This window comes from Adelges cooleyi, unplaced genomic scaffold (genome assembly GCF_023614345.1).
Source record: "Adelges cooleyi isolate 19-005CV unplaced genomic scaffold, UGA_ACOO_1.1 ACOO_flye_CR_arks_rails_tigmint_CR_PRNA_574, whole genome shotgun sequence".
Classification (NCBI taxonomy): Eukaryota; Metazoa; Arthropoda; class Insecta; order Hemiptera; family Adelgidae; genus Adelges; species Adelges cooleyi.
This window is the reverse complement of record NW_026096268.1, coordinates 13,285,924-13,298,568: the sequence shown is the minus strand read 5'-3', so window position 1 is coordinate 13,298,568 and position 12,645 is coordinate 13,285,924.

The following is a 12,645-nucleotide window of genomic DNA, read 5'->3' as shown; positions in this document are numbered from 1 at the left end:
CCGTTGATGCTATTCCATGGATTTTGTTGGGAATATTAGTTTTAATTAAAATTAAGTGGCTATGGTGTACACTCGAAAATAAATAAATAAAATTTAGATTTTGGTAATGAAATTAGCCACGACTACTTTAAATCAGCGCTGCGTTAATTCCTCAATACGTGTCTGTTCGCTTCTCTTCGTACAATATTGCATTCCTGATTAATATACTTTAACATTTAACCCAGCCAGCTGTAGATCGTTATAAATTATCAGCGGAAGGAAGAGTTGGTGTTGTATACTGTCCAAAAGACCCCAATAAGTGAACAATATTCACATTCACAAGTTAAACTGATGTAAAAAAAAAAAAAGAAAAAATTATAAGACTTTTATTAGTCGTCTTAAATTTTAATTATTTTTCGAACCGGCGAGAATCTTTTTCTTTTCTTTTTTTTTTTTAATCTATTTGTCCAATAATATTTTTGAGTGGATGAAATGTAATTTGCCGGCCTGAACTCGGTTTCTTCTCCGACCCCCGTTAGCACAGCACTGGAACGCCATTTTTCCAATTAGAGAAACATTTTTTTTTTTCAAAGCGATTTATTCAATACAATTCAATAACTAACACGCAAAAAGTATATTAAAAAGAAATTTAATAAATAATAATCAATTATAAAAATGTATGATAATTTTTGTTTTTAGAGGAACAAAAAAATATAGCGTTTTACATACAATACACATTTTGTTGTGACTTCATCGAGGCTGCTCTGGCGGAACAAAATACGAAGTTTTACTTTAGTGAAATATATTTACATTGAAAACATATTGTGCATCCGTGCATGCCGCTCGAAACTCCCATTGGGTATTTCCGTCTGTTGCCCGCGATCACCTGTATCAACACAATAAAATTGATTACGGATTATTATGTGTATTCAATTAGGTCGAGACACACATTAAAGAACGGTCCATGATCAGTTTCACCAGACGGGCATTAAACAATATGTCAAAAACGCATATTACATATTATTTAATGACATTGTATTTAAGTTCAATCGACCCGCCGCCAAACCGCACAAGTCGGACTGGAATATATTGTAGTGAACAAAAAATAACATCAAGTTAAAGTGTATCGTGAACGAATTTTCGTTTGAGAACTTCCATAAAATAACATAATTAAAAAGTAAAGAAAAGCCAGTACAGTTGGACGGGGAGGTCACAGGTCTACAGGAATTATTGTTATAACTCGAAGTGATAAAATGCGAATATTTGGATAGTTGGTTCACACCAGTACAGTCCAAACCGAGCACGATAAGAAAGTACAATAAGTGAGTAAGTAAGGGAGGTACAGTGTACCTACAGATTTTTAAGGTAAATTATGTATAATATCTTATAGTTCCATTCTAGATGCAGACCTTCGGTGTAATTTCATGTCGGACCTGAATCCTTAAAAATTTGCTTGGGAAAGTGAAATAAAGAAAAAAATGTTTATCCCTTCTGAGGGAAAAGGTTTATGGTATTTTTTCGGTTTGTCAACGTTTATGTGAACGAAATCTCGTTTGGGAATTTCCATACCATTTTCCTAAAAATAACATGATTAAAAAGAAAAGAAACCTCGGGAACGGATATGTTTTCTAATTACACACTCACAAGAAACGTGCACATCCAACGTTTTTGCACATTTCGGCAGGTGCTGCAATCGTATTATTGTCGAGCGAGCAATATTTATTACTTATCATTATTGTCAAATTTTCGAGTGATCAACAACGAACAATAGAGATGAAATTTCAACGAAACTGACTCACACATACACAAATCATGGCATAAAAATATATAATAAATAGTTGCCACACGTATCATAATAATAATAATAGGTATACGTGATATTATGTCTTTGTGAAAATCAGAATTTTCATATTGAGTTGCACATTTTTCGGTGGCCAAAAGTCGTCTATACATTTCCATATATTATTATACGTTATTATGTTCGGTCTCCGCTTGGCCCAGTTGTTAATATATTATAAATCCGGTGGCCGACCGCTGTTAATCATATTTCAATTTGCAATATATAGTTGGTACAACAATAAGATAACACTATGCCCGGTGCAAATGTAAGACGTCGGCGGTTTTGCGTCATGGACCATATTGCGTTTACTTGGTGTAAGAGATTCGAGAGACAAGATTGTGTGACAACAAGGTGAAGTACAATTTATTATATTCGATTCGGGCGAGTAACACGAGTAACGGGTCCGCCTGATTAATATTATTTAAAGAGAACCGGTACAGTACACGTTGTGAACATACAAAAATAAACCTGACCTAACCCAAATTTGTTGTTCGAGTGACGAAAAATACATCTCCGGTCTGCCATTATGCCGTGTGTGTTGTTTTTATTAAAACTCGCTCTCTCGCTTCTCGGACCGGAACGACTCGAGTCAATTTTGCCGAGTACCCCAAGTCCGATGAAAATTCAATCGACGTCCATTTCGTTAGGAAAACAACAACAATATGTGTACCTCTATAGCATTTTGTCGGCAACGTGTGTCTGTGCAGCTCCACACTATGTGTATCTCCATATTATATTGTATACAACACACATACCTACCCGTGGGTTCTGAGATAATGATACAACATCTCGGTATTTACCTCGGTGACAAATGGCGCGTGACCGTTTATTACGGTCGGACTTCGGTGGGTCTACTTTAAACTATTACTTCACACAAGTCCTTATATTATTGTGCTTAGTTAGATGTGTATTATGTCTTGGAACTCAAGCTTTGAACCCGATAAAAGATGTAAAAAAAAAAACAAACAAACAATCAACATTTTTAAATTTCTGGTTTTCATTTTGTTCGAAAAAATAAAATTATTCCCTTGTTCAAGTTTTTTTTTTTATAGTAAACTAAAAAAGTAAAAAATACTTTGTACGATATGTTTTTTACAAAAAAAAAAATCAATCATAAGTGATGTAAAACACGATCTGTGAAAACGTAATATCCGAACTGTAGTTTATTACAGTAGGTAACTTAGTAACTTCTATGGTTTTAACTTAACATTTTTGTTTTTTCATTAATTATAAGAAATTTAGCCGACAGGACTTTTTTATCGAGTAAAATCTAGTGTTAATATGTCTTGCGTAAAAATACTTGACCAGATAGAGAGAGGGAGAAGAGCCGAGTTGGTAAAAATTTGCGTTCTTAAATAATACATTTTTGAAACTTGCCGACTAGTCATTATAAAATATGTATGTTGAGGAGGGGGCAAGACACTAATAGTCAGAAATATCTGTAACCTGTTTTTACTATAAATTCTACTCAATGGTCTAGTTCAACTTGACGTGTTCGTTAAAAATAATAATAATTTAACAGAAGATTAGCACAACAGCTATGAATCTGTTCGACCGGATAAATAAGAAAAAACTTGGCAGTTTATTCGCCAAATCGACCAATTAAGAGAATCAAACATAATATTATGTAGAAATACGACGCAATAGTTTGTGTTGGAACGACCCCGGCTTGATTATACCATATTAATTAACATATATTTGAATAGTATATGATTTGTTGTTTCATAGTTTTATACTTATCGCGCGAATACATTTACACATTAGCGCGATAAAACAGTTAAATCGTGAAAAATTAGACAGTACGGATAGTATACCTAATAATACTTTATAAGTATTGTTATTAAAGGTAGTTGTAGTTCACTATTTAAAATTAACAATATTGTAATTATTTTTGTTATTATTGTTATTAAGACAATATGGATATTTAAAAAGGTTTTTTTACTACCAGCACAGTGTGGTCAAAGCCTAGTGGGGACGGATCATCTAATATTATGTGCTGCACGTTTTGACGGGTCGATTGGAAAATGTATGATATTGTAAAAAAAAAACAACAAAAATATATTTTCTAATGAAAAACCTTGCCTTACGTTAAATTGATACTATGCCTAAAGCACATTCCACACAAGTTGGAAATACTAATAACTCAAGTTTTAATTAAATATGATATGAAAATATCATATAAAATAAATATGTTTATGAAAAGGGTCAAATTCGTTCAATTAAAACTCTTAGTGTTGGTTAAAATATTGTTATTCACAAGTTTAAACATGTATAGTGCGTGAGAAAATATGTTTTATAATTTTTTTAAGTAAAATTAAAGGGGAAAAAATATTATTTATGTTATTTTTAATTCCCCGAAAGTTTAACTTTTTGGACTAAACCTCTTTCATAAATAATCGATTCATATTCGAATAGTGACTGACGAAAAACTCACCGTGCTTCATCCGGGCATGGGCGGGCCCCCGACAATGATGGGCCACCCGTAGTATCTAGGGTACCTGGGGCCCTGGCGGTAATCGTGCCGACGTCGCCTGGCCGTTGTGGGCCTCACCGAGTAGCCGGCGCGCATCGGCACTTCCACGGTGTCGGCCGAGTCGCGGGCCGCCACGGGAGTGGCCTGCGGCAGAGGCTTCCACGTGCGCATGTCCAACGGTATCACCTCGGCCCTGTAGAATCCGGACCGTGGGCCGAACGCGGCCCTCATGTCTTCCTCCGAAACCGGGTCGTACCTGACCGGGCCGTAGTGCGTGATGATCACGTGCTCGTCGTCGGCGCCGCGGTGACGCCTGTGGACGGTGGCCGTCGCAGTGCACGTCAACAACAACAACAACAGTGCGACCGTTGCGGCGTCCATCGCGCAGTAATCCGAATGACGAACGGTCTGTGCAATATTATTTGATTGAAATATTAATATTATTACACTCTATATTATTGTTATATTGTTCACAGCGAGAAATCACCCGGCGTAGCGAACAACGACGTCACCGTCTCGACACGACGCGACGAAGATCAGCGCCGGCCGCCGGAGACGACCGCGTTTGTATCGCTCGGTCGTTAAACGGTTCATTTATTCGACAATCACCGCGGCCGGTTCGGAGGAGGGGGACGGACAACACGGGACACCGGTGTCTGTACCTAATAATAATAATAATAATTATTGTCACACCGGCCGCCAACGGACGAAGGCCATTGAGTTACTTGACAATTTGAGTGGAACGTTCGACCCGACTTGAACCGCCAATGTATTTAAAACGCGGTATTTTTGCTTGTTTTTTTTTCATTCTATGCCCATTTTTGTCCACCGCGCGACGACACCGATCGTTCGCTTCATTGGCTTATTCATTGTTATTAGCGCGCCACGCATATCGAAGACGGCAACGTACCAAAACACGTGCAGACAGCTGGTTTGGGCAAATTGTTAAGACACGTGCCCAAATACTGGTAAACGGTCACTTTGTGCGGTGCAGACGAGATATCAATGCCGACACTCTAAACGCAAAGCTTTCAATAAAATTACCCACTCAAGTCACACGAATGCTTTTGTCGTTGAAACTTATTTAAGTATTGTGGCAAGTTACTGGCAACAATGAGTCCTCAAAACTCGACAAGAGGTTCCAACAACACCGAAAGCCAAAGATTCAAAAGTCCACTGTCCACTGTAAGTGGCTTTCATACGTAGTGTTCTTCTTCTTATGCCTCTCCTTTTCTCTTAGCTATTTGAGGTCGACCACTGTATTAATATTCTAGCGTTTTTTCTTATCACACAAAACTCTGCACTTAAACAGCTGAATTTATTTCTATTCGCTACCTACGCACTCCTCAAAGCCTAACCGTTCTTCTATACCAGAGAGTCTGAATACTTGAACTTATCATGCGCAGTCTATCAGAAATAATGTCTATGGTTGACTCCCAGTGTTAGATTCAAAAGCAAACATCAACGAAAATAATTGCACAATAATACTGTGTTCTTTTAATCGAATATTTAAGCATGGAAAAAAAAATATAAAAGTGTTCTTGACAAGTTTAGTATGTTCCTAGAGCCTGATTTAAAGGTAAAAGTCGTGGACCCTATTCATAGATGTACTTTTTTAGTGTGATTAGGTATATTATAATATCCCCAACAAAGTTCATCAAACAACATTTACGGTCTGTAAATAAACTGTACGTGGTAAGTATTAACATTTAACTGTTTATAAAAAATTTCACATGCAAATATAACACATTGTATGATATTTATATTATGATATTTATCGAGTAATGTTCAGGGCCCAATTGCGCCATTTAAAAACTCTATATAATAGGCAGTTGTTCAACACAGGCCCCAAGTTTCGTAACATTCAATTTAATTTTTAAAATTCTATTGTGGTGAAATTCTATTGTAGAAGTAGCCTCTAATACTATTTTCCGGTATGCCAAAAATGGTCTATTCACCATGATGTCAAACCAGACAAAAATGGCTCAACAGTTAGAAAGTTTTATCAAAATAGTTAAAATTCACAAAAGTAAGACGAAACGTGAATAAGTATGAAAAAATTACAAGGTAAATTAAAAAAAATAACAAAAATGTATTAATTTATTTAATTTGGTCATAAATAGTATTAACGAGTCAATAAAAATTATATTAACAAGATAATTCGAATAAAAAATAACTATAATGAAAAACAAATAAAAAAAACAATAGTACAGAAATAAAAAAAAAATATTTCAAAAAAATTTAGAAAAATACAAAGGAAGTGTGGCACTGCTTAGTCAGCTGTATGATAAGTAACGCCCCGACCGTGAAACTTCCATGAAGCTCCATGATTTTTTTAAATGTTGCTTCCTGACAAGTATGCTATATAGACCAACAAAGGTAGAACCATTGATTATAAATACATATTGTATATTGTATTTATAATCAATGGTAGAACCTTTGTGAACATTGTAGCCATCTAGCGGTGGCTTGATGGCACCAACTAGATTTACGATGACGCTCCCAGAGAGCATTGGCGAAATGTATGTATAAATTAATTACAGGTTTATTTTTAATTACAATTGTAATACTAAAAAATAACCATGTATTTCAAATATAACGTAATGTTTAATTGTTAGCATTAATTAGTTTATAATTGAATATTAGAAATGTAATATTTAAATTTAAATATTAATAATTTAGAATACATTTAATATTTTATAAATTCATCATAAAATGTATATCAAAAATACATTACATTTTTAACATTGTATATTGAAATACTAGTTTGATAATTTTTTAATTATGTAACATAAATAATTAGTTTTTAACAATACATATCAAAATTGAAAATATATTAGATTTCTAACGGTGAAAAATTAATGTTATTGAAATAAAAATGTTATACTTTAGTTATAATATTAAAAATAAACTTATCGACAAGATTCAGTTTAAGTTCTCAAGTTTTTAAAAAGCTAAAACAATTTTTTTTTTCTTTTTGAGAAAAACGTTTGTAGTGGGGCTGTAATAATCTAATAACTAGTTATTTTTTTTACAAAAAAAAATGTCCCAACACAACTGTACTGTTTTTTTATTATTATTTGCTTTTGTTTTGGACCATAGCTTTTCTTTAATGGATTCATCATTGTATATCATATACATTTTACCAATTTTCTCAAAACCATCCTTTATGTACCTTTGAAACAAACGAAATTTAAAAACTTCTACGTTAAATTTATTTAGTAGTCTAGTTGTTACTTATTAGTCCTTAGTTGATTGCCGGGAGGGTGGAAGGTAGAGTTATTTTTATCTGCATTACTCGACCGCACTCCATCTCCCTAAATGTTAAACATTAATGACTTAAACGCTTTTTTAACATAAATAAAAATGTTATCCAAAAAAAAAAAAAAATTCTAAAAAATTGCAATTTTTTTTAATAGTAAACTAGGGCGTTAAAAGAATCACCGGTATACAATCAATAATACAAAACTCATACTTTCTTGGTATACATTTTAACGCACTCGCGTGCACGGAATCCGTCATGTCGCAGTCGTAAATTGTACATTCGAAAGATTAAAAAACAAAAAAAATATACTACACATCCACCACTCCGACATATATTTACACAGTTATATATACTTAGACTGTTTAAAATTAAAACAAAATTGGTTTTCGATGATCTACGCGATTATGTACGCACAGTTAATCCGATACTTGCGTATGTCTCTATTGCGTTAACGGTAAATGCAATTTAATTTCATTTATTTTCATTTATCATTAATTCTGCTCGAGTAGCTGAGCCTGCAAAATGGCGCTCCGACTAAAGTGGTGGACGGTGTCGGTTATCGTCGTCGTTTTGGCTTTTGTTAACGTGATGGACGGCATGAAACGGCTTCTTAGCAAAAAAAAATCGAGCAAAGAGACAGGTCCGTGCGATATTTATTCGTTCAAGAGAGGACAATTTGAACGTCTGCAGGAGCCGACGAAGTCGCCGGAAAGTCTGAACCAATTGGTAGACACGGCCGCAATTGTCAAAGAAATCAAATGCAACGACTGGTACTACATGTTATCGTATCTGCATCTAACGAATCCGCAGTATTTCGGTTATCCCGGCCAAGTGGAAAAATTACACTGCGACATCAACGACAAGTATCCGGAATGGGCGAGGAAAATGTTGGCGACCGCGTTCAACGTCGCCCAGAACGACACCGATACGGACGTGCCGTGGCTTATGTTTTTGTACTCCAAGCGGATAGAAGTGCACGTGCACGAGGACAAAGACCCGTTCAATGCATTTCTGCCCGTCATGATGGCCGCACACTACGGGCTGTATAAGGTGCTGCTTTGCACCATGTCCGAGAACGATTGCACGATGATGCCGGAGACCAAGCGGGAGCGCAAATTCACTGCTTACGTGGCCGACATGCAACGGACGAAACCGACGTATACCAACTTTCTGGGAAACTCGAATGCGGTGTTGAAACTTCTGGGCAAGCACTGGGACGACCTGCGTCATAACTCCAGTCTGGCGGGCTGTTGTCAAAACGAGGTCGGTACTTCTTCTGGTCCAGCACCAGATGGCGTTCGGCCTCTGACCGAAGAAAATTTCACCTTGGACCTGCTGTATTTGAACGACGTATTCGAGAACGTACAGTCGACCACTCTGCTGACGGATTTCGGTGTGTTTGAAGACGGAAAGCGATCGGTCGACTATCTGAGGGATATAGTTACTAAAATGAAAAGCTGCAGTAGGCCTATGTCTTTTCCGGAGTACGTCTCGTCGCTGGCGGACTTCCACGAACACGCGCAGCTAGCGTTCAAGACGATGATGTTGCGGATCTATTACGATTTCTTGGAGAAGTTGAAAACGTTAAACAAAGACCTACGGCAGGAACGCGTCGAACAATTTTTAAGACCCTACAACGATTGGTGTGATTTTTTGCACTTGCCCAAAGAGGATAATGGTTTCTACGTGAGTGAATTGCACCAAACGTGGGATAGCGATAATTGCATATCGGAAGGAACGTTACCCACCTTACAGAACAAGGTGATCGCCACGCTGAGGAAAAACGAAATGTTGGCAAGGATCCCTATGAGCCATCACACGGCCGAATCGTTGCGGAGGATCAACATCGAAGAATTCTGGATAATGACCATTGCGAAAGAATATCAAATTCCGTTCAGCCCCGAATTAAAAGCATCAGAACACCGGCTGAATGAACCTATTCAAACGACCATTCTGTGCGCCGAAGTGTTGATCGGATATATGAAATACATATTTAACAATATAAATTTCAAAGCGGTCCAATCGCTGGTTAAGCTCAGAACATCGACAAATTTCGAGCGATTTGTCGAGTACGGACCGCGATACAGAGAAGACTATCTGTACTAACACCGTTTAAACACGACGTACGCAACACAACTTACTGTCGTTATCAAAGTGTTATATGATGACCACGTCATCAATATAGGTTACATGTTTTTTAAATAAATGCGGGCAGTGCTTCCGGCGACTTGAGACTGATGACCAAACGATTAAATTAACAATAACGCTGAATTGCAAATTGTAAAAATTTATAAAAGTCAATGAGAGTCAATAACATTTTGTCAGTCGACTTTACCAGAGTTATATGTCATCAGTCAAGAGTAATCGGTTGTCGCTGTCCGTCTACAAGGTTTAAGTTCGAGAGTTTGTTCATTTACACCTAGTAGTCTATCCTCTTTCCTTGTGCGCTTGTCTTGCGATTCGTTCGCACCTCGTACTTTATCCTTCCTTCATCTCTCCAAGTATTCGTGTCTTGCGATTCGTTCGCACCGTGTGTGCTTACATTTCCTTGGGTACTCGTGTCTTGCGATTCGTTCGCACCTTGTACCTATCCTTTCCAATTCTCTAATTCTTTTTAATCCGGTATAAACAACGGCTCTTCGACAAGAACCCGGACAGCTATCCGTTTTACTCTTGTACCAGTGTTCACCAGTGTACATCAAGAGTCTAGAGAGGTTCCATTCCTTTCTTTTTGTCTTACGACAAAAGTATCATTATAACCGTTATTTAATCAATAAAATATCAAATAATTTCATAACAATTTTTAATTTTTCAATGAACCAAACCGTACATTATTCATACATATTTATTTTCCATTGAATCGTTGTCACATCCATACGTACATAGTGTATATGAAGCGCTCAGATGCCAAACCGATTAACTCCATAAAATGAAAATTTTCAGGAAAGGCAATTAAAGTTATTTGAAACAATGTATATAAGTACAATTGCCAATTATTGAGTATACCAACTTACTCAATTTTTAATAATAGCTATGTAAGTGAATAATTAATAATGTAACCTTTTTTAATTAGAAAAAGTTAACATTAAAATTAAGTAATGTCTACCTAGTCTAGCACGCAGGGGTTTCAAACAGGCAAGACCGGCCAAATAGCTAGTCAAGCCTATAATACAACCGCTTAATATTAAATAAATTAAAAAAGAGATAATGAAATAAATAAAAGAGATGTTGTAGATAAAAAAAAAGTTATCCTCTTCGCTTATCTGGAGCATATAATACCAAATATCTCACCGGGAAACCGTACTGTCCGTTGTGGTATTTAAGTTTAAAAAAATACAATGATTGTGTATTTTAGAGAAATGTATTTATGACGTACTACGGTATTGTACGAAGGTATCTAGATAATACATTAAAATAAGTATATTATATAATAAATATAAATTGTAATATTTTACTATATTATGTAATAAAATTCAAATATACCACGATGACAATTTTCCAATCTATCAATACACTATTAGGGTTTTACTTCATTTATATATTTTATAAGTAATTGAATCAAGTTAAAGTCGGAATATCTGAACACCCAACTGAGATAGGTCAAGAACGCTCTAGTATTTTCCAAACTATAATGCTCGATATCCATAGGGCTTTCTTTAATTTTAAAACCATTTTTCTTTATCGTATTTTTGAAAGTTTTCCCAAATTCTTCACCGTTTAGCTCGAATTCCTTGGTAGCGTCGCACCCGAGAGGCTGACAAAGTGTTTCCAGTATTGGATTTAAGTGGTCAACAACACTGCCAATTGTTTTTTCTTTTTTAACGAGGTTATCGAGAGAAGCTAGCAAGTCTTTTACGTGTAAATCTTCAGTCAAGCTCAACATATCGCCGAATTGTTGGACCTTCTTATACCATTCTTCCGCGTAACGCACGTAAAGGTCCGTACCGAAAAAGGGTTCTAAATATTTAAGGTGTTTTGCCGTCAGCCGGAGCATAATGATTTTTAGGAAATTAAAAATCAGTTTATAGTATAATTTTAGGTTTTCAAAAAATATAGGCCAATACAGTACATGTGCATCACCCCAAGATTTACTCAATCGTTCACCCGTGCTGGACCAGTCCACTTGCACGTTGAATGCGTCCATTAAATCTCCTATGAATTCATCTTTTGAACCTATGTTGTTGAGAAAAAGACTTCCGATTTGTAATGCGCTCACAACTTTTCCATCAGACGGTTGATTGGATATATTGTTTTTTGCAAGCAACCCAATGGATTCGGTGATGTTATTGCTTATTAAAGTCATCAGGTATTCTTTCGGAGGCTTCCCGTTCGTGATGATAATCTTCCACTCGTTGTTGAATGAATTATCTTTACGGCAATCTGTTAGGTCTTTGCGCAATTGGGCGATCACATAGTTGTGAGTGGCGATGATTTTCTGACCGTCTTCCTCCTTATTCGACGACTTGTGGTAAAATTCGCTCAACATAGCCAAGTACAAATATTGTACCCACAAGGCACCCATACGCGTTACTTTTAAGTGGTACAGCGAATGTATTTGGTTTTTTGTGACATTGTAAGGAATTATTTTACCAATCACCATCGATAGACGCTGCTGTCTAAATAATTGCTTTGTTGCCATCATGTGCGTCAATCCGCTAAACATGTATGTGCATTTTAAATCATAGCAGAGAACATCTTTTTCAACACTGACGTTACCGGGGTACTTGCATCCAGTTTCCAATGATTGTGTTGGTTGGCAAACGAACATCGCCAAGCCTAAAACCGTTTTCGTCAGTACATGGAAATGCGCCATAGTTCTGTCTTGATGTGGATTTGAAGTCAACGGAAAAAAATACGTTTGCTTGCTTGCTTCTCGCGGTAACGAAATGTCGCGACTGCCAAAATGATTAAGTTTATGATTTTGATTTTTTTACGCTTAATATATAAGAAGCCTTTTTCGGCAATTTTCCATTGTAACTTGATTTCGTTTAGACTATAATTTACAACCACCTATTACTTGAATTATAACAAAATTATGTTTTCATATGGTTTTTTAATAACGTAGCAAACGAACCGTATACAATCGAC